Source organism: Sciurus vulgaris, assembly GCF_902686455.1.
Source record: "Sciurus vulgaris genome assembly, chromosome: 1".
Classification (NCBI taxonomy): Eukaryota; Metazoa; Chordata; class Mammalia; order Rodentia; family Sciuridae; genus Sciurus; species Sciurus vulgaris.
The window spans coordinates 138,283,202-138,306,480 of NC_136461.1; the positions used below are offsets into that span (position 1 = coordinate 138,283,202).

Sequence of the window (23,279 nt, forward strand, 5' to 3'; positions counted from 1 at the left end):
GTTGTTTTAAGCCACACAGTTTGTGGGAATTTCTTATAGCAACAACTGGAAACTAACACACTCTATTGGACCAGGATCCTGAAATATTCATGTACATTCAAGCACACTAGATAGAGAAGATGTGTGAAAATGAATGAGGAAGTAGATTTCTTTTTCCTAAGTGGACTATTTCATTATATTTGGTGATTTTTTTTCCTCAACCAAATAATATCCTTAAACAAAGTACAAAAAGGAAACAATTATTTAAAGCCTTTATAAGTGCTCTTTAATTTAGCAGTTACTACCTGGGGTACAGTACTTCATTTTCATTAAATATCTAAACTAATTCCTTTAAAAAGAAATTTCTTTCTCTAGAAGACAGTCATTTTAAGAAAGAAACTAACCATGAGGCATAAAATTGCTTTTGCCCAAATGGGCAGGGAGATCATGTTACTAATATTCCTATGAAATCTTTTTTTTTTGGGGGGGGGGGCATGGTTTCTGAAGCTTTAACTCAGAGACACTTTGTCACTGAGCTATGTCCCCAGTCCTTTTTGTTTTCATTTGGGACAGGGTCTCACTAAGTTGCTTAGGGTCTGGATAAGTTGTTGAGACTGGCCTTGAACTTGCTAACCTCCTGCCTCAGACTCCTGAGAACTGGAATTACAGGCATGCACCACCATGCCTAGCCTTCCTATGAAATCCTGATAGGGAAAAATGCCATGGTTAAAACTTATGAGGTGTGTCTATGTTGGGACAGACTAGCATGACATAAGGAAAATGTGTGAGCATTTGACTTTAGGAAGTTCAGAAATTCTTCACACATTGGTCTTCACCTTCATATTTACTTTCATCTTTTAATTGATCAGAGATGCTAAACATACAACATTTAAATCATTTACATTTAGTGTATGGATGTACCTTCTTTAATTGGAAATGAATTGTGAATGTTTCTATTTGAAAATTACATTTAGGCATTGTTGTGTCTGTGTTGTAGAGGTAACCAATTATAGGCTAGTTTTTTCTCTTTGGCATTTGAGTTTTTTAGATTAAATATCAGTTTGCATTTATGGTACCTGCATGAGCCATGGTCCTGCCAGGGTGCCAGATTCTACATGTGATGAGAAACCTGAAGCCATCGAGGATAGCAGAGGACCTGTAGGTGAGCAACAGCAGGACCCTGCTCCTAATGCTAGAGGGGAAATAGAAGTAGCAAATTCATTTTCTACTGCTGCTATGATAAATTACCATAAACTTAGTGGTTTCAAAGAACACAAGTTTTGGTTTCATACTTCTGGAGATCAGAAGTCCAAAATGGGTCTCCTTGGCTGATATTAATGCATTGACAAAGTTTTCTTCATTCCTGGATGTTTTAAGGGAGAATCCGCTTTTTTCCTTTTCCAGCCTTGAGAGTTTGCCTTGGTTTGCAGCTCCTTCTCTGAATTCAAGGTAGCAACCATGAACTAAGTCTTTCTCACATCACTCTGAAACTGACTCCTTTCCTTCCCCGTCCACATTCGAGCACCCTGCAATTACCTGAATAATCTCAGATCATCTCCTCATGTGGAGGCCAGCTGATTAGCCACCTTAATTCCATCTGCAACCTTAATTCCTCTTTGTCATGTACCACAATGTATTCACAGATTTCAAAACTTAGGACTTAAGCATCTCTGGGAGGTCTGTATGCTGTTATCAAATGATACTGCTGGGGCAGTAAGTGGCATTGCTGGGGTCAGAAGCCAGGGTGATGCAAAGGAAGCTGAGCCACAGCAGGAAACATCAGGGAAGGAGAGGCACACAGACAAGAAGCATCCCAGACAATGCAAGGGGGAGAAAAAAATATCTCAGCTCCTCATTGGAAGACGGGGAGGGTTCATTAGGTAAGTGTCTGGTTCCAAACATCGGACTCTCTCTCTTTTCTTTCTTCATGCAGAATATCAAAACCCTTTTATTGAATGCTTGGGAATATATATATTTCTTACTGAATATAATTTCAGGTAGTGTACCAAAGTACTACAAAAAACACTAGCTCTATTGACATATCCAGTCACACAAAAATCAGTCTGCTATGGCCTGTGATAGCCTACTTTATTTTTGTGAGAAAAAAATCACCCATGGTAGTATGAGGATTTGTAATCCAGACCCTAAACCGTAGCTTTCTTCCCAAGCACAAGCCAAATGAGGTAAGTTTGGGCATGTAATCTTCAAATCTTTCCCAAATACTGGAAAAAGGTAGCTCATTAAAATGTGTTCACAAAAAAAAAAAAAAAAAAAGAAGTCACTTTTCTGTCATTCTGCAGAAATTTACAGCAAATGGGATTCAGAGGATTACTGCATGAAGGAAATGTCAATGTTAAATCTATAGATAGTCCCTTTAGTACTGCGTGTCATAAATTAGCAACCAGAGTCAGTGAGAGGGCCTGGTGAAGGAGAAAATAGCTAGGTACCAAGCTGATCTTCGTTTACCTTCCTTTCTGGAGCACACATGCTTCGCTGCTTTCTGCCAGCCCCTCCCCCAGCAAGAAGTCACTGCATTTATGCGTGGTTGGCTCTCTGTGTTACCTCAGCAATGCTGTTTCAGCACTCGCTGTGATGCCAGCATCAGGTGTCACAACGACTAGGGTGACTGGGTTAATGGCCGTGCTGTTTTCCCTGGAGAAGCGGGGACAGACAGGCCTGCCTTTGTCTCTGCCGGGAGAGGTCTGAATTTAAAACTTCATCCCAGACAATGTGCCTGGGAGCCATGGGGCTTGGGTCATTTTGCTGTTGCTTATTTTCTGCTCTACCACCAGCTCTCTTAGCAGGAATAGGAGCCTCAGGCTCCCGGAGTGCAGCCAGGAGCTTGTTCAAGGGGCGGAAAATGCATCTTTTCTTGCCTTCATTCTGAGCCTGAGTTTGGTTGGAGTCCCTGAAGTTGGGCCTGTGAATGAATCCTCCTCTGTAGAATCTCCTGAGGCTCCAGCAGGCTCTGTGCTGAGCTACCAGTGTGTGGGAAGTGGGAGAGGGAGGTAGAAATCATGTTTTCATCTCTCTTCTTCCCCTTGTTCATCCCTCCTACTGTGGTTCTGATTCAAGGATGCAGGGCATACAGGCTGAATGTGCACATGCCTACTGGCCTCTTAACATTACCTTTTTGGTGATGACAGAGGATGCTGGTCTTCCCTAAACTCTATAAGTGCTTTATAACTTTTTATCAGTTTATCCTCATAAAAACTCTGAGACTGTTAATGTAATGTTATGCATAAGTAAACCAAGGCTTAACAAGTTGAATAACTGCTATGGGTTGAATTGATTTCCCCACCACATTTACATGTTGAAGTCTTAACCCTGGGTACCTGAGCATGTGATAGTATTGAAAGATAGGATCTTTGAAGACACAATTAAGGTGAAATGAGGTCATATAGATGGTTCCTAATCTGATATCACTTGTGTTCTTATAAGGTGTTAGGACAGAGACACACACAGAGGGAAGACCATATGAAGACGCAAGGAGAAGACACCCATTCATCTGCAAGACAAGGAGAGAGGTCTTAGGGAAACCAACTCTGCTGACACCTTGATCTTATACTTCCAGCCTCCAGGACTGTGAGACAATAAATTCCTGTGGTTTAAACTCCCAATCTGTGGCACTTTATTACAGCAGCCCTAGAAAACTAATGCACTAACTTCCTCAAGGTCTCACTGCTGGGAGCCTGATATTAAAGTCATGTTTTCAATGTAAACCTGATGATTTCTGTATAATGTCTCCAATAATACATTAAGACCTTAGTTAATGTATTGAAAGGATACACTTTTAAAGAGTGGGCATGTCTCTGTCTCTTTTCATACAGTTACTGACAAATTTTGAAAGAAATCACTCCCAGAACTGACTGCCTGATACCCTGGTGTTGCTAGTTATCTCCAGGTGAGCTGTGAAATTTTCAAAATGAAACTTACTAATTTTCTTTAATTGAAGGAAAAAAAAAAAAAAAAACCACAACTATGCAAAACAGTTCTTGATTTTTTTGAGTTGAAGGCAGGTTTCAGGAAGCCAAACAAACAATAAGGGTTGGAAACTCCCCACGGAGTGGGGCTTCCTGACCTTGAGCAGGAGGCAGCCTGTCAGAGAAGTGGAACAAATCTCATTTCCCCCCCAAATTGAAAACTTGGGGGAGTGTGGAGTGTGAAGGACTGGGGCAGCAAAGTCCACACAGAGCCTGAGAGGAAAGGGGCAGGGCTGCCTGACTTCTTTTCCCAGTTGCAAAGTATTGGATGGGAACTCAGCTGAACAGGAGGGGTGTGGGTAACCCTGCCTTGGCCATGCCCCAGGTAAACCAGGCAACCTACTGGTTGATCCTGATCTACTGGTTGAGAATGCTTGCCCTGGAGAATCTTACACAATTGTGTATTTTGTGTTTCCTTAAAGACTGAATCAAATGGCAATGGGAGACTCTCCTATGGTTTCACATCAATAAATTAATGGAGACTGCTGAGCACAGGGATCAGAATGTATGGCATTTCAAGACATACCTGGCTTTCTATTTTTGATGGGTTATGAAATTTATTACATTATGTAGATTTTTTTTTTTTTCTAGTTTATAACAACAACACTAGCTTGGTGTTCTGATCTTAGTTACAACTTCTCTGGGTTTTACTGTGTAGCATTAGCTATTTATTTCTTTCTTAAAAAAAAAAAAAAAATCAACCTGAGAATAAAAAAGAAGAGTAAACACCAGTCATGATGTATTCATGTAGGTTTCAACAAGAAGAAAAAAAAAAAAAGGATTCCATGTCTCACTAGGTAAGGAAATGTGATCGTGGTGGCAAAGTCTGAGTGAGCTGTGACCTTGAGTATAATCAATAGGCCGCTTCCCCTTTCGTCAGGCAGAACTGAATTCCACCTATTTTTTTTTTTACACGGCAAAGGCACTTACCTAATGATATTAAAATTTTAATTGATTATGCTCGATGTTCTGAAAATTGAAGCAACCCAACTCACACTCAGTCAACCCAGTCGCCCTCCAGCCGCCATTGAAAGTGGAAGCCACAGCTGTAAATAAATGCTGCCACCTGCAGGAGACAGCAGGAATGCCAACGCCAGCACAACCCATTCTGTCTCAAACACTCTTCCGTTTTTTTTCCTCCTACCTCTTCAGATCAGAATCCGTACCCCTTTGTATGGCTTTGCTTTAAAATGCAAAGATAAAAACCTGTATTCTATAGGAAAAATGATCCTTAGGATTCTTTGTAAGGCATCTCCAGATTCACTAAACCCCATGTGGTAAATGAGATACAAACATTGAAAAAGAAGCCTTGAGAGACGAATTCCTTAGACACAGTGACTAGTAATGCAAACACTTCACACTTCCTTTCCCCCTCGTATAAAACAATGCTTCTCATTGTAAAATGTCCCTTAACATGACTTAAAGCATGCTCCATTACCTGTGCCTGGGTTTAGCAAATGATGGTGGGTTTGACTGTTAAGTAGGCTCTTCTATTGAACTAAAATGTGTTCCCACACTGGTCTTTGGGCCTGGGTCTGTTTTGGAATAATACAGATGAAATGAGTTCCCTCTCTCCCTCAAAAGTGCTTCGCATCTGTGAAGATGGTCATTGCTGCTTCTCTTTTGGTTGCCTCCCCTCATAGACCCCATTGCTACTCATGGCCACCGGGCCACCTGTTTCTCTGGATGTGACAGTCCATTATTGGTGCTCTCCCCTATCACGGTATTGGTAATGTTGATTTTTCATGTCCTTAGCAGACCCACATGGACCCTGCAGGATCCTGTGAACCCTGCCTACTCTTCTCTTCAATTCAGACATCAACTTGACTAGCAAAAAGAGCACTTTACACTGCTGAAGTGCTCTGAGGCCGCTATTAAAAACCCAGTGTATATGGTCATTTGGGAGAAGTGTGGTGAGTAAGTGTGATTATGTTTGATGAGCTCTCAGGGCGCTGTGCCTTTTTGCCCTCAGAAACAAGCTGGGACAGCACTGGTGGCTGTTTTCCTCCTGAGGGTTTCTAGTACGTGATGCCTGTGCTGTTCCATAGGGTGGGGTGAGCACAGGCCATTTTCTGGTGTAAGAAGAGGGAGTTCCTCTGTTTTGCAGTCTATGGTGCGGGAGGCTGTGTCTGAATTTGGGATTTGAGTGTTTCCTTCTGGCACTCTGCTCTCCTCTTATTATGGAAAACTTCACCTCCCCAGGGCATTTCAAGGTCATTTGTTCTTTCTTCTCTTTTAAACCTGTGCTGGGTGGAGAGTGAGATTTGCTTCCATTTACATAGTGTGGATTTAATTTGAAGGCCAAGCATCCTACTTTATACTTTCGGGAATATTTGCATTTTAAGTCTCCTTTATAATTTGGAAAGAAGTTTCTTCTACTAAAGGAGTTTTGGGATTCCAGTATCACATGGGAGAATGGTTTGAGGGTAGTGGATCTTCTTGGTGTTCCTGAGGGAGGAGGGAAGGTCAGGGGTAGTATTGGGATTAAAATGGAGAAAACTATATTAAATGCATTTATGAATATGTCAAAATGAACCCCACTGTGATATACAACTGTAATGCACTAAACAATTCTATAAAATAAAATAAAAAATTAAAAATGACTATTTTTAAAAGCTCAGAGGACTTGGTGAGAATCACCCTCATGGTTAGCATGATCTATGGGTTGGGATAGTGACCTCAGGGTGATAATGAAATAGAGGTTTACCCATAGTGATTTTTAAGGGCTCTGCATATGAAACATGAAAGTTAGTTTAGTGTAATCATGCAATCAGGTTAAAATTCCCTTTTAGGAAAAGTGATAAAGATTTGCATACTGGTTCTAGGCCATGTCTGAGTTTTGTTGTGGTGGCATTGGGGGTTAACTCAGACCAACATTTCTGTTGGCGCTTTTAATTACGCATAATCACCACCACACTTTGTTCTGGGTATCACTTTCATCCGAAGCTCAAAGTGCTCTTCAAGTATTATTAACTCATTAAACCTTGCAACACTCCTGGGAGGCAGATCGGAGGCAACACCATTAACCCATGTTCCAGACAGGGACATAGAGGCATGGAGGATTTCAGCAATTTCCCTAAGGTGGCATGAATCAGAGTTGGTAAAGAACAGAGCCTACTCATATTCCACCCCCAGTCTGCCTCTCAGAACCTTCTCCTCTGAAAGAAACTTAGTAACATTTAGGTCCTGGGAATTGTCTCTGCCTGTTTTTTGAATATGGATACTGACCAACATATTGAACATTTTGCCAAGAGCATAGCCGAAGATACATTCATTTTATGGAAATGTAAAACCTGTGCTCTTCAAAGAAAAAGAGATGCATATATTAATCACCAATATAAAATTGGGTCATTGCTTAGAACCCTGAAAGTCCTCAACATCTAACGTAGACCCTTACACTTTCCTTACATAGATTTAGGAAATTCCATTTGGCCAAGCAGAAATGAAACTTGAACTTCACAAGGGTTAGGATTCAGTTTGAAACTGAGAAATGCTAACATCTGTCTTTTAAGTTTGACAAACAACCTTTTCTCCTTGGCTTCACTTGAATGGAGGCTAGTTTCACATGGACTTCATTGTTGTTTTGGAGGGGGCTGCGGTATGATCTGGGTGGGAGTCAAAGGGGATAGTTAATGTTCACGGAGCGGCTGAAAGCCTGGGACCTGGGGTCAAAGGGCTCCAGGCACTGGCTTGAAAGGCAAAGTAGCAAATTCAATGGAAAGTCATGAGTCTCCTTGGGCCATTGTCTTTATTTATGATTCATTTATTATTCAACAAACATTTATTGAGGATCTATTATGTGCCAGTTCTTGGCTGGGTGAAAACAATTGTAAAACGAATGGGACCTAATACTCATCTTTAAGGAGTTTGCAATCAGGAAACAAAGATAAACAAATAATTATTATACAAAGTAATTGTAGAGATAGACATAAATTGTGGTCAGGGCAAATTTGCTCAAATGGCTCAGAGAAATCTTCCAAAAGTAAATCTTCTCAAAAACCACTATGGAGGTTGGGTCTGAAGGATGAGAATTTTTGAGAGGATCTTTGGGATTAAACTTTTAATGATTATGTATTTGCTGAAATATTTTTGGGATTGACACCATTCGCAGCAGTGACAATCATTTACTGACTTTCTAGTATGTGTAAAGCTATTATTTTGGGCTGGTGGAATGCAAAGATTCACCAGAAATTATTTTGGTCCTTAAGCAAATTATAATTTGTTTCTAAAAGCAGGATATAATGCTTATTGCTGCTTCAGAACTGAAACAATAAGCACAATAGAGAACTAAAGAAAAAAACCTGGTAAGTTAGAATGCCAGAATTCTTACAGGAGAAAGGGAGACCGACTTGGGCCTTGTCTGTTTTCTGCTTCCATAACAGAACACCACAAATAGGATAATTTAAAAAGAAGGGGAAATGTATTTCTCACAGTTCTGGGCGGGGCTGGGAAGTCCAATATCAAGGTGCCAGCATTTGGTTAGGGCCTTCTTGCTGTTTCATAACATGGAGGAGGACATTACAAGGCAAGAGAAAGAGATCTGCTCTCAGGTTTCTCCTCCTCTCCTTGAAAAGCCACTGATCCCTACATGGGGCCTCACCCTGATGACCTCATCTAACCCTAATTACCTGCAGAAGGTCCCACCTCCAAATGCCATCAACAAATGAATTTGGGGATTACGTTTCCAACACATAAATTTTAGGGGACACGTTCAAACCAGAGCTGGTTTCACATAAGAACCTGTGGTACTTAGTGGAGGAGGCAGAGGAGAGATTCTGGGTAGAGGAAATGGGAGGGTGGGGTGGGACTGAGAGAGAGAAAGAGACAGAGAGGAAGAGGTGAAGGGTGAGGCATGTTAAGTGGACCAAACACTGAGCATATTGCTCCAAGACAGGGCTGATGTAAGAGAGAAATGGGATACAAATGCAAGAGCCTAGCAGGGCTATTTATGCTCTGTGAATCTGACTCATACTGTGCCCTTTCCCCTAACAATGGCTGACATGCCTGATGATCACTTGAGTCTTTCCCAGAAAGCTGCTATGCAGCTCTCAGATCTCACTTTCAGGCTAAAAAGTTGGGCTTTCTTTTCAGAGAATTGAGAACTCCCAAAGACTACTGACTAGCCAAGTTTAATGGTTAGGTTGAGGATTGGTTGCCAGTGAGTGAATACCCCAAATACAAGTGATTTCAATAAGGGAAAAAAAAAAAAAAAAAATTATTTCTGTCTTATGTTAAAGTCTGGAAGTTGATCATTCCAAGAATTGCATCAAGGAGACCCAGATTCCTGTTTTCTTGTGACTCTAACTTACAGAGTGAGGTAGTCAATCTGCCTTGGGATTTAATGGATGCTGGAGGCGCAGTCTAATGTCTACGTTTCTGCCATTAGGAAATAGGAAGGGTGGGAAAGGATACAGTCTTTCTCTTTGAAGGGAGATTTTGTAAACCACACGCTCACTCTTCTATCTCATTGGCCAGAATTTAGTCACGTGACTGCACCTACCTGCAGGGCAAGGTCAGAGTGTATTGTATATCAGACGGCCCAGCCCGGTTCACAGCTTCCTAAGGAAAAAGTGGGATAAAGGGTATTGAGAGGCTAGTTTCTGTCACCATGGATAAAATGACATTTTTTAAGGGGATGATAAACATGTAGATATTTTTAAAATATACTATTCTGGTGAGTTGAATAATATTAGTTGCCTGTGATCTAATTTTTTTCAGGGAAGGGATAAGTTAAGCCTGAAAAATGGGAGACGCCCTGTGCTAGCTCTCCTTTCACTCTTCAGAGGCACCAATCCCACTATTGTATGTGTAGGGATAAGAAACTGTTATACCTGACCAAAGGTCCCCTTCTAAAATTTTTTCCCTAGATTTTAACAGAATTTATAGAAAACAAACAAACAAAAAGGACTGGAGATGTGGCTCAGTGGTAAAATGCCCCTGGATTGAATCCCCAGTGTGAAAAAGACCAAAAAAAAAAAAAAAAAAAAAAAGACTAACAAAATTTAACTGGAAGGGTGGTGGACTTTAAATATTTTAACTGTACAGAACAATTTGAGTAATGACTATGACAGTGTTTAGCGATGACAAAGGTCATGACTCTGTCCATGTTTTACCAGGCACTAACCTTTGAGCCATTGATGGCTATTTTATTAATCACTATCTGTTGGCATAGACAAAAATAATACAAATAAAGCAAGTGAATGGTCAAAATTATTGAGAAAATCCCAGCACTAGTAACTACATCAGAACTGCAAATGATGTATTAAATTTTCTTGATACTCTGAAGTTTCTTTGTCTTCTTAAAAGCTTTGAAGGTACACAACTTTCAAGTCATGACTTTTAAAAATTGTTCTTAAATTTTTTTTTTTCATAGACAACCTGACATATAATTCACACAGTATAGAATCCATTCATTTAAATATACAATCAAATGACTTTTAGTACACTCAGGTTTGTGCATTTGCCACCACAATCAATACTTTCACTACCCTAAAAGGAAACCTCATACTGTGTAGCCATTGCTTCCCAGTCCCTCATGTATCACTCTCCTCCTCCTCTTTCAGATCCATTAATCTTTCTGCCTGTGGATTTGCCTATTCTGGGCATTTAATATAGGTGGATGGTTGTTTTGATTGACCTCTTTCACTTAGTATAACATTTTCATGTCTTAGCTTGCATTTTATTTATCCATTTATCAGTTAATAGACATGTGAATTGTTTGATTTTTTTTTATTAGGAGTAATGCTGTCATAAACATTTATGTATAAGTACTTTTGTGTATCTATGTTTCATTTCTCTTTGGTATATACCTAAGGAGTGTAATTACTGGTTCATATGGTAACATGATCTTATGTTTAAATATATGCTTAAACTTTGAGGAATTAACAGATATTTTCCGAAGTGGTTTCATGCCAATAGAGAAGTTTTCAATTTTTCCACATTCTCCACAATGCTTTTAGATTTCAACCATAATAGGGGGGTAAAGTGATAATCTCATTGTGATTTTGGTTTGCATTTGTCTGATGACTAATAAAGTTAAGCATTTTTTAGGTGCTTATTGACCTTTTTTAATATCCTCTCTGGAAAAATGTCTTCTCAGACCTTTTTCCCATTTAAAAAAATTGGGTTAGTTATTTATCTTTTTGTTTTTGTTTTTTACAGTGCTGGCAGTTGAACCCAGGGCCTCACACATGCTAGGTAAGCACTCTACCACTGAGCTACCCTGCCCCCAGGCCCTATTTACTATTATAGAATTAATAGTTCTTCATATGTGTCCTTTATACAAGTGTCTTATTGGATATATTATTTGCAAACATTTGTGCTTTTATTTTCTTTATGATAGCTTTGAAGCACATTTTTTAAAAAATTTTTAGGATGTCCAGTTTATTTATTTTACTTTTTCTTTTCATTTGGTAGTACTTTTAGAAAAGAGTAGTTCACCTAAAGTTCCAAAGATTTATTCCTAATTGCTCTTCTAGAAGTCTTGAGTCTTTGGTCCATTTTGAGTTGACTTTTTCATACCCTGTGAGGAAGTGGCCTATATTATCAGTATCATTATCATTATTATTTTCAAATAGATAGCCAGTTGTTCCAGCTCCATTTAAGAAAAGACTGTGTTTTCCTCATCTACTTGTTCAAAAACTCTTGTCAAAATCAATTATTGTAAATGTGAGGGTTTATTTTGAGTTTCTCAATCTACTGCACTGATCAGTGTGTCTATCTAATATCAGTATGACATTACTTTCATTACTATAGTTTTGTGATAAGTTTTGGAATTGGGAAGTGTGAGTCTTCTAACTTGATTTTCCTTTTCAAGATTGTTTTGACCTTTCAGGGTCCCTTGAATTTCTATGTGAATTTTGGGATCAATTTCTACAAAAACGTCAGCAAGGATTTTGAGAAAGATTGCATTGAATCTGTAGACCATTTGGGGGAGTATTTTCATCTAAACAACAGTCTTAAATTTTCCAATCTATAAACATAGAATGCCTTTTATTTAGTTAGTTTTAAATTTTGGCCAATGTTTTATAACTTCAAAGTATATGTTTTACATGTTTTTGTCAAATTTATTTCTAAGTGTTTTATTCTTGTTGGTCAATGGAATTGTTTTCCTTTTTAAAAAATTTGTTCTAAATTAGTTATGCATGATAGTAGAACCCATTTTGACACACTGTACACAAATGGAGCACAACTTCTTATTCTCAGGCTGTACATGGTACAGAGTCACATTGGTAGCGTAATCATACATGTATATAGGGAAATAATGTCTCATTCCACTGCCTTTCCTACCTCCTCACTCCTCTCTCCCAATCCAAAGTTCCTTCATTCTTTCCTATCCCCTGCTGTATTCTGGATCAACATCCGTTTATCAGAGAAAACATTCGGCCTTTTGTTGTTTGGGATTGGCTTATTTCGCTTAGCATGATATTCTCCAGCTCCATCTATTTACCTGCCAATACCATAATTTCATTCTTCTTTAAGGCTGAGTAATATTCCATTGTGTATATATACCACATTTTCTTTATCCATTCATCTGTTGAAGGGCATCTAGGTTGGTTCCATAGTTTAGCTGTGGTGAATTGAGCTGCTATAATCATCTATAATTTCCTTTTTTGTTAGTTCATTGTTACAAAGGAAAACAATTTTTTAAAATATTTATCTTGTATCCTGAAACTTTGCTGGATTCATTCATTGTTGTTTTACTTTTTCATTTTTACTTTTTTTTTTCTTTTTTAGTAGATTCCTTAGGGATTTCTGTGTACCAGATCATGCCATTTGTGAGTAGAGACAGTTTTGCTTTCCGCACTGCAACCTGGATGCCTTTTATTTTGTGTTCTTGACTAATTGCCCTGGCTGTGAATTGTCGCTTCCTGAGAGAATATCACGGACCACAGTGAAAAGCTCCATGCCTCTCCCAGTCTCTTTACTCCAAAACGTCATTTCTGGGATAAGTTATGATCTGGGATCTACTTCCAGATTCCTAAAAGTGTAGGAAAATGGGAAAAGAGGAAAATGGGAGGGGGAAAGAAAGAGAAGTGTGAGGAAAGAGAGGAGGACAGAGGTAGTTGGGGAGGAGGAGGAAGAGGAGGAAAAGACAGAGAAAACAAAGAGGTGGCTCCTTTCCTGAGCTCCATGGGGGCGGTGAAGCCTTAGGTCTTATGCAAGGACTGCCTGCTACCAGGAAAGGCAGGCAATGGTGGTATGCTTTAGTGAAGACTTTCATTTCCTTCATCTAAAGTACAGGAGTTTCAAATTCCTCATGTAAGATAGAGAACTTTGGAGAAAATAGCATGAGCTTGGCAAATGATATAATGTAAGTTTCCATGTGGAGAACGGTTATACTTCCTTTTTAAAAATTATTATTTATTTTTATTGCAAACAAATGGGATACATGTTGTTTCTGTGTACATGGAGGGAGTAACAGCATACCATTTGATTCCTTTGCAAGTGGGTCTGAAGTGACCTTGAGCCAGCACCTGGGAGGTACAGCCCAGTTGTGTTGGTGCTCTTCCTTGGCTACTGGTGAAGAGCTGAGGGAAAGCAGTGAAAAGGTAGGCAAATTTTAATCAAAATGGCCCCACTCCAAATAGTGTTCTTTGCTGGGGACGAAAGGTAGCCATGAGGATTATTGATTTGTGATCGATAGGTTCAGTCTCTTATTTTATTTTCAGGTGGGTAAACTGAGGGTCTTTGGATCCAGAAGAGCGTTGGTATCTGAAAGAAGTATTATGATTCTTCAGAGGTTTGGGGGATTATAAGTAAATATCCTTGGGGTTTGTGACTTTTTAAAGGAAATTAATCAGAAAATGTTCACATCAGAATGCAGGCAGCAAGAGGCTGTGAACTGTGGCACTTCTGGAATAACAAAAGGCAAACAGAACCCGCAAGGAAATGGGCTGGCTTAGAATTATGAATCACTGAGCCCATTTCTTATAGTGATTAATGATGAATCACTCTTTTAACTTTGGATGAAATAATAGGCTGCATCTGAGGAGCTCCATTAATCATTATAAGAATTAGGCTTGTGCCAATTCATTACTGCAGGGTCGACATGTGCTAAACAGTTGAGCTGAATTTCAGGAAGGGGTGAACTTTAGGCAAGGGATGACTTAAAAGAATGCAAACATTAGGGGTCTATTCTTGCCTGAATGGGTGGGGATTTATGAGTGAAGAATAGATTCTATTATATCATCCCTCATCTGGGCTCCTTCTCCAGAAGCTTAACAAAACATCAACTACAAAGTCTTTTGGCTTTTTGGTAGTCAGGGTCATGATACAATAGATAACCAACATATATCATAAAATCTGATCCTTTTCTGTTTTTCACTTTGCACATTTCCTGTACTGAGAAAATAATTAGCAATCTACTGGGCATTTGGATTTCAGTAGGCATAAAACTAACTAATTCAGCCATTGTTCTTTAAACAGCAAAATTATCCTTGCAAAATTTCTCCTTTTCCAAAAACTTCTTGATAACGAAAACCTGAGCTGCAGGCAGCAGAAGGAAGAAGACTGGTCCATGTAAAAAAGGAATCAGACTGGATTCATCATTTGGTTAACTTCAAAGCCCTTGGACTGAAAAGAGGGTTAAATAGTTTTTAGAAATATTATTTTTTGCATTTCTGTGCCTATTGGCCTACTCAAGAAAACTCAAATCTGAATTATTCATGCCTAATAATATAACAATTTTTTGGGGGGTGCTGGGGATCGAACCCAGGGCCTTGTGCTTGTAAGGCAAGCACTCTACCGACTGAGCTATCTCCCCAGCCCCTAATAGTTTTTAAAATATATTTAAACTTACATGCTTCAATGATATAGAGAAAGTGTATATATGTCTCTTATAGAAGCCAGAAGTGGTGGGAAATCCAAGAGAATTTCATGTAGTCCTTAATTCAAATAGATGCAATTAAAGTTGGAAAAAAATTCATCTAGGTTATAAAAGACATATTGTTCCATCTTAATGTTTTTGAGTTCAGTAATCTTTTTCTTTTTTTGTTTGGGTACCAGGGATTGAACTCAGGGGTACTCAACCACTAAGCCATATCCCAGCCCTATTTTGTATTTTATTTAGAGACAGGGTCTCACTGAGTTGCTTAGTGCCTTGCGCTTGCTGAGGCTGGCTTTGAACTGGTGATCCTCCTGTCTCAGCCTCCCGAGCTGCTGGGATTACAGGGGTGCATCACTGTGCCTGGCCTAGTTTTAGTAATCTTTAAGAATTACTAAGTACATTCAAACCATCATTTAGAAACTTAGTTTATCCTATAGAATGTATATTTTTCAAATACATGCATACACACGCACATATATATACACATATTTGTATTTAGAAGAAAACAAAGGGTTAGATCAAAATTTTAACATCTCTTTTATGATGAAAGACCAATTAAAATAGAGACATTTAAAAAATGTAGACTTTCATAAAGTAGCTAATATCAGTATTTATAGGAATAAAAAAGAATGAAAAGAGTTTGAAAAATAAACTTGAATCATTAGGGTAATACATAGAGCTACTGTGCATATCTTACGTAAATACATACATACACAATTTTGCACTCAGGTTTTATCATTGAAATTTAGTAGCTTCAGTAACTGATTTCTTTTATCTCAGATTCTTCCTCACTCAATCCATTTTTTTACACCTATCAGAAAACACTTTTTAAAACAGAGAGCATGTCTGATTCCTGCCTTACTTAAAACTCTAATGGGGAAGTGTTCTGGTTCCCTACCCTGAGGGCCTGGGCATCTTAGGAGGTGGGAAGGTGGCTGGGACATTAGCACATTCTAGACTCCAAACATTATCAAATGCTTGTAGAGACTGTAACTTGCAAATAAATAAATTAAAACATGGTTTGTTGTATCTGTTTTCATGTATATTTTCTAAATCATAGGATATTAAAAATGTAATCATTTTCATGTAGGAGGTCCTAGAATATATACATATAAATATATATGTATATATATGCATACATATTCACATATATTTTTATATATTATATGGACTAAATATACATAATATATAATATATATTATATAGAATACATACACATAATATATATGTGTGTGTATATATGTATATCTTTATTTTTAAAAACTTCATATTCTGAAAACTTAGGAATTGACAGCTACAGGATAAAGAAAAAACACACCCTGACTCATGGGCCCCACCAAACCCAATCCTTTCGGTCTTAGTTCCTTCTACCTCTCAGAACCACCTGATGATCTCTGTTGGCTCTCAGGTGTCTCTTTCTGGACGTCTGTTGTAATACCCCTGGGAGAGCTGGGTCTTCCCTCTCCTGACATCATCATGGCCTGTAAAATATGGTGTACAGGGTATTTCACTATTGTTATTTGTCTATCTACCCCAGTAGACTGGGATCAGATCCTGCCACTCTTCCCTCCTTGAATATCTCCCTTGACCAGTTCCCCAGAGGAATGGCAGGGACTTCACTGGCTCTTGGTCAAGGTTATTTAAGTGAATTATATTTTAAAACATGAAGCCAGTATCCAAATTGAAAAATGGTGGGGGAAGGCCATAAATGGAACTGTCTGAAAACCAAACAAAAGTCAAAACAACTCACAAGCACATGCCAACCATAGGTGAATGCTCACTGTTGATTTTAAGAATGAAATAGAAAATTTCAAGCAAAACAATAACAAAAAGGATATTGCACAGGAAAAAAAGCTTGATATTTAAAAAGAATTTAGTGCAAAGACTGAAATATCTTTTGGAAGCCTAGACAAAAAGCAATCCTGGGAAAAGGATTTTATATACAAACTGGAGGTTGGGGAGGCATACAATAAGAGATAGTAAGATGAGAGATTAGGAAAATCAGAGTGAGTTCAGACCTGCAGCACACACCAGGGAAGGAGATTCTGGCACCTCTGTGTAGACGGTGGATGGTGTTGGGTGTCTGAGCCCTGGGCAAATTGACAAGCAGCCCAGTTGCAGGTGGCTTGGACTGAGGCCCGTGGAGATGCCTGGATTTTGCTCCCCTGCATTCAGAGGAGACATAGCTATGGAAAATTTTATTGAATAGACTTCCAGGTACTGTGAAACTCATAAATATGAATCACTATGCTTCAAGGGGCTTACCATGACATTGTAAAGAAAAGATGGGGTTTTTCTCTAGATGATTAGAGATGAACAGATGGCCAGGCTGTCTGTACTGGTTGGAGTGAATGGATGATGGAGGAAAGAGTGGACACGTGGCAACATGGTTCCATGTGATAGCACGCCTGAAGGGACAGCTTAGGCCAAGACAGTCCCAAATTTTTCAAAAGGTGACCTTGGATGAATGTATGGAAGTGGAGGAAACTTTTCCCCATGAACTGTCCTGATGGATATTAGGCATTTTTATTAATTCTATATCCTTGTTACTCTGAGAAAGCAGACCAGGTAAAATCTAGAAGGACAATTTGAAACCATAAGGACTGTTTTGTAAATTAGAGTGAGAAATGAACTATCTGAAGATCAGACAGAATTTATGTCTGAAGCTTTTTACCATCAAGTTGGTTTCAGTGATGTTCTTCATCTGTGAAGGCACTTAGTTGGTTTGAGCTGCTATATCAAAATACCTTCCACTGGTAACTTATAAACATTAGAAATTTATTGCTCATAGACTTTGAGCAATAAACTGGGCAGCCCAAAATCAAGGCTCTGGCAGATTCCTTGTCTTGTAAGGTCCCATTCCTCATAGACAGTGCTTCTCACATGATAGAAGGGGTGGACAATGCTTCCTTAGGCCCCTTTTAGAAGGACACTATCGCATTCATGAGGGCTTCCACTCATGATCTAATCACTTATCGGAGGTCCTATGTCTAATACTATCCCTTGGGGGGTTAGGTGTCAACATAAATTTTGGGGAGATAAGAACATTCAGACCATAGCAAAGCCTTAACCAGAGAATGGTGAATGGTTCTCTGTGAAGAAAAAGATTGATTTGTCTTCATCTGCATCCCCCCATCACTTGGAACAATGCTATTTGATAAAGAAATTTTGCTTGCTGGATTAAGCTGAAATGGCAATTGCACTTCTTTGGAAATATTCCCTCCATTTTTGCAGTTTCCAGTTATTAAGTTATTAACTTTTCCATTGAATTGTGTGTAATCATGATCTGACATGTTTCTATGTTCTCTGCTTATTTATAAATTGAAATTTCATTCATTCAACAAATATGTATTGAGTGTTAATACCAAAGACTGCTTTAGGCACTCAGAACCATCAGGGAATAACACAGAAAAAGTCTCTGCCCTCATATGTCTTATGTTTAATGAAAAAAAAAAAAAAAAAACCTGTGATATAATCATATGTAGTGCAGAGAACTACTTGGGAGGCTGAGGCAGGAAGATTCAAGTTTGAGGTTAGCCTAGGCAACTTAGCGAATTACTGTCTCAAAATAAAATTTTAAAAAAGGGCTGGGCATGCAACTCAGTGGTAGAGCTTGTGTCTATTATGTAAGATGCTCTGGGCTCAATTCCCCATAACACACACACACACACACACACACACACACACACACGCACGCACGCACATGCACACGCACACACACACACACATATTCACACACACACACACATATTCACACACACACACACACCACACACACACACACCAAAAACCATGACAAGAAAAAAAAAAAAACACCCTAAAACCCAAATACTATAACAACAAACTCAACTCAAATCAGTTGCAAATATACTATGGCACCTAAATTTCTCATTTACAATAGAAGGAGGCATGACATTTGATTGGCACTTTTCTATGCCATTCATTATTGTTGTCTGCTTAGTTGAGTTAATAATTCAGGTACCCAAAAGCTTTAAGTAATTCTGTAGATCTCCTTTGTGACCTATCTCAATTCTTCTCTCTCTCTCTCTCAGTATCTATGTGTCTATCTGTAGCTTTATCTATACGTAAATCAGATCCCTAAGAACATTTGGAAGAAAGGATGGAAGGTACATACGTTATTTTACTTACATGTGTAAGCCTAAGTAAGGCTATTAGCACCTCTAAGAAATCATTTAAATTCTAGCTAGACTAAAATATGAATCCTAATTCAGGAGTTGTTATTTTATACTGATTTTATTGTTGTTTTCAGTTGCAACCCTTTCCAACAGATACGTTCTTGTCTGTTTACTACAAAGCTTATTCCTGAATTTGGACCTGACTTTATAGAAGGCTCTTTATCCCCCAGTGAAACAGGGAGCCCTGTTCGGTCATGGACCTGAGAGTGTTTCTAGTTCAGTTCTTGAATTTCAGATTGTTATCTCTGTTGGTCCCAAGCCACACTGCCTTAAGCAGGACACTAGTACCCCCTGCAAGTGCAGAGAGCAAGTTGCAGAGAGCAACAGGCACCAGATGCCTGTTGGAGGGAGAGTGAGGAGGGGATTTGTTCCTCTCTCCCTTAGGATTCATATAAATCATTTTCTGCTTGGTATTTCGTCTCCTTGACTAAGCCCTGGTCAGATGACATGGTGTGATGGTGGAAAAGGATCGAGGGGTTCCAGTCAGAGTGACTACTGTGCATTCTGAGAGACCATGTCTGAGTCTATATTCTGCTTTGTCTACTTATTTCTGTATGAATTTCTGTATTTTTTTTTTTTTTGTAAGGTTAAGGAAAATACTACTCTGAAAGAGTTGTCAGAAATCTAAATGAAGTCATTACCTTAACAGAGCTCAGGATCTTGGAGAGGATGATGTTGGGGCCCCAACTTAGATTGACAAATTGAGCACCTAACAATACAGGACATCCACTTCAGTTGGAATTTCAGATGAACAGCAAACACTTTTTAGTTATAATCTATAAATAAAACAAAATAGACTATAGAATATGTAATATAATGAAATATAATACTAAATATCTATGTAAATATTTTGGAATAAATATTGCACAAGGCTTATTTATACTAAAAATTGCTTCTTCGTTCACCTGAAATTCAAACTTGGTTCAAAAGGCGACACCGTCCTACCTGATCCCCTTCACTGGGCCTGTGCACTCACTGCTAGCTGCTGGGTTGGCTTCTAATGCCTCTCAGCTGCTGCCCTTGACGGAATGGGAGCATCTACCTAGGAAATGAATCCCCCCTCCCACCACTGTCACCACCAGTGGGGCACCCTGAGGCCTGGCTGATTGGCAGGAGTCACAAGAGGCCACCCCCCTTTCTCAAGGTGGGACCAATCTGTGGCTGTTGCTGTGAGGGCTCAGGCTGCCAAGAGACTCCAGCCAAGACCACTTCCTGCCAACTCTTTTGCTCTCTCACTCTCTCTCCCTCTTCACTCTCTCCCTTCCTGAGAATACTTTCTCTGTCGTTTCACAGAATCCCCATCTCAAGCTTTAATCCCCCATGAAAGCCAATTAAAGCCAGCTATCAAAAGAATGTGGATGTTTTTCAATCCTATGATTAAAACATTCTAAGGAAATGGAGCAAATTATATTATATGCATTTATGAATATGTTAAAATGAACCCCACTATTATGTGTAACTATAACATATTAATAAATATATTAAGACATTTAAAAAATTCTAAGATCCTCAAAAACATGGGATGTGAAAAAATTTCTTAAAAGTTCAAATCGAGGTAGAAACCACACAACTTAAAATATACCATCTTAACTACTTCTAAGTGTACAGTTTGGTAGTATTTAGGAAATTCATCTTGTTGTGCAACCAGTGTCCAGAACTGTTCCCTCTTGCAAAACTGACCCTCCATATCCATTAGGTAACGACTCTGTTTCCTGCCTCCCCCAGCCCCTGGAAACCACCCTACTTTCTCTCTCCAGGAGTTTGAGGATTCTAAGGGCCTAAGTGGAACCATACAATATTATAGGTTTCAAAATATTTCACTGAAATTTGCATTGAAGTTTTATTAAATTTTTAGATTATTTTGAAGAGAACTGGCAATTAATTTTGCTATAAGGACTCCTGAATTAGTAGAATCCCTTTTGCAGGAATTTGACAACTTGCTTCAAATCAGTACTATAGATTTCTTATTAAATATCACTTAGGTATGTTATGTTTTCATTTATTCTTATCAATAAGATCTTATTCTATTCCAGATGGTTTACCAGGAATGAGAGAAATGAAAACAAAACCTATAATTCTATGGCCCATAGCAACCACCATGATGATTTTAGTAAAGTTTTCCATCACAACACACACACAGACACACACAATGTTCATTTTTTTTCCTCCAATAAATTTTTTTTATTTTTAGAATAAAACATATTTTAATGTGGGTGTTTTATGCTCTTAATTGTATGTGTGATTAAATCTGCTATCATTTAATGTATGATTTCATTAATTTCTATTGTAGATGAGAATTGGTCTATCATTTTCTCTTGTTTTCATTATTAGTAAGATTTTGCATCAGAGCTCTGCTATGTTGTCAAATAATCGTGACAATTTCTACACCTTTTAAAACTTTGGAATAATTCAAGTAGGCAGAGAGATTACATTTTCCTTAAAGGTTTGAAATGTTTAGCCAATTAAAGCTTTGTAGGTCACTACAACATATTTATTTTTATAAAAGATTAGATAGAAATAAGACACTTGCTGTCTCACTTTTCCAAAAAATTTAGGGCACAGATTAGATCTGATAAGTTTAAGAGGTAGAAAAAAATTAGAACTGACAGAATCCCAGAAAAGCAACAGGACCAGCAAGCTTTGGAGGTGGGTTTAGGTCTTTGTGCTGCCAGCAGACGACACTGGGCCTACCTTTGTGAGCTTTCTTGTTTAAATCTATAAAATGGAGATAATCATACTGATTTTCAAATAAGTAATACCTCAATAAGCAGTTTGTGTGGGATATTTGGGAGTCTATAGACACAAGCAGTAAGTTTTGGATGCCTGGGGCAGAGGCAACAACTCGGGAGGATAGTCACCTCTTTCACCCTTTTTGCATTGATTGCTGTTCTACTCTGGTGCCTGGAGGATGAGAAACTTTGGGATGCAGGAAACAATCCCCACAGGGGTTGTCTTCTATGGGGCGGCCTGCGGTCCCTCCTGGACAGAGCCTCAGGGGAGTGAACTGTGTGTTCCTGGGTGACCAGGGTGACAGTTTGGCCCCTGAGCACGTGGGACATCCCTGGAGAGTTCTAGAAATATATGGGGGGATGTCGGGGGACTGGGTGGAACCAAAGTTCTTGTGAGCAGCAGAACAAGAATAGGAGATATGGGTTAATGTGGTAAAATGACCTCATTTACATCCACAGGCTACTTAGCCCATCTAGGTGAAAGAAACCAGGTTTTGTGTGGCGTAGAAAAGTTGAATCAATGGAGCAAAGGGAAAGAAGATTGTTTCTGAGGTGGTGGTGGTGGGTAGAAAGCTGTCTTGCACTTGGCTCATTCCATCTGCAGGAAGGCAGCTCCTTGTCACATTATCCATGAGATCACCCAGCCGTCCATCGATCACTCCATCTATGTAAAAGAGGCAAAGGACTGAAAAACACATTGGCTTCAAGACAGCAAATTCCAGAGTCAGCTGCCATGCAGTGTAGTGTCATCTGGCAGGGACAGCATTGCTCATGACCCCTGCATTGGTGCCCAGCTCCACCCCTAACTCGGATCACAGCTGGCATGAAGATGATCCCAGTCAACAGGAAAGGCTGCGGTACGTCCAGCGAATTTGTTTTTGGAAGACAAGACAGTTCATGTCATGTTTATCACCAAAGATGATGCTACGGCTCTTCCCAGTCTCAGAGTTAATTAATTCTATAATTTGTATAACAATTTAATGTGCTAAGATTTTGGACTGTTATCCACAGAAAGGGTTAAGCTATCTAAATTACACATTTCATTTTTTTTTTTTTAAGCATTTTTATTTTTTATTTATTTATTTTTTCTTCTTTTTTTTTATTGTAAACAAATGGGATACATGTTGTTTCTCTGTTTGTACATGGCATAAAGGCATACCATTTGTGTAATCATAAATTTACATAGAGCAATGTTGTTTGATTCATTCTGTTATTTTTTCCCTTCCCCCCACCCCTCCCACCCCTCTTTACCCTCTATACAGTAGTTCCTTCCTCCATACTTGCCCCCCTCCCTAACCCTAACTCTAACCCTTCCCTCCCCCCCATTATGTGTCATCCTCCACTTATCAGCGATATCATTCGTCCTTTGGCTTTTTGAGATCGGCCTATCTCACTTAGCATGATATTCTCCAATTTCATCCATTTGCCTGCAAATGTCATAATTTTATCATTCTTTATGGCTGAGTAATATTCCATTGTATATATATACCACAGTTTCTTTATCCACTCATCAATTGAAGGGCATCTAGGTTGGTTCCACAGTCTGGCTATTGTGAATTGAGCA

At 38.9% G+C, this 23,279-nt stretch overlaps 1 long non-coding RNA gene across 2 annotated transcripts; it reads left to right on the top strand.

Moving 5' to 3' along the window:
* Positions 1-1,944: 1,944 nt before the first annotated feature.
* LOC306671046 lies at positions 1,945-22,738 on the top strand. Of its 2 annotated transcripts, none has more exons than XR_013766567.1 (4): positions 1,945-3,883; positions 5,718-5,875; positions 11,124-11,159; positions 22,320-22,738. It is a non-coding gene; the product is annotated as an uncharacterized lncRNA (long non-coding RNA). The 2 variants fall into 2 exon arrangements; XR_013766568.1 differs by having other exon boundaries at positions 5,721-5,875.
* Positions 22,739-23,279: the final 541 nt, after the last annotated feature.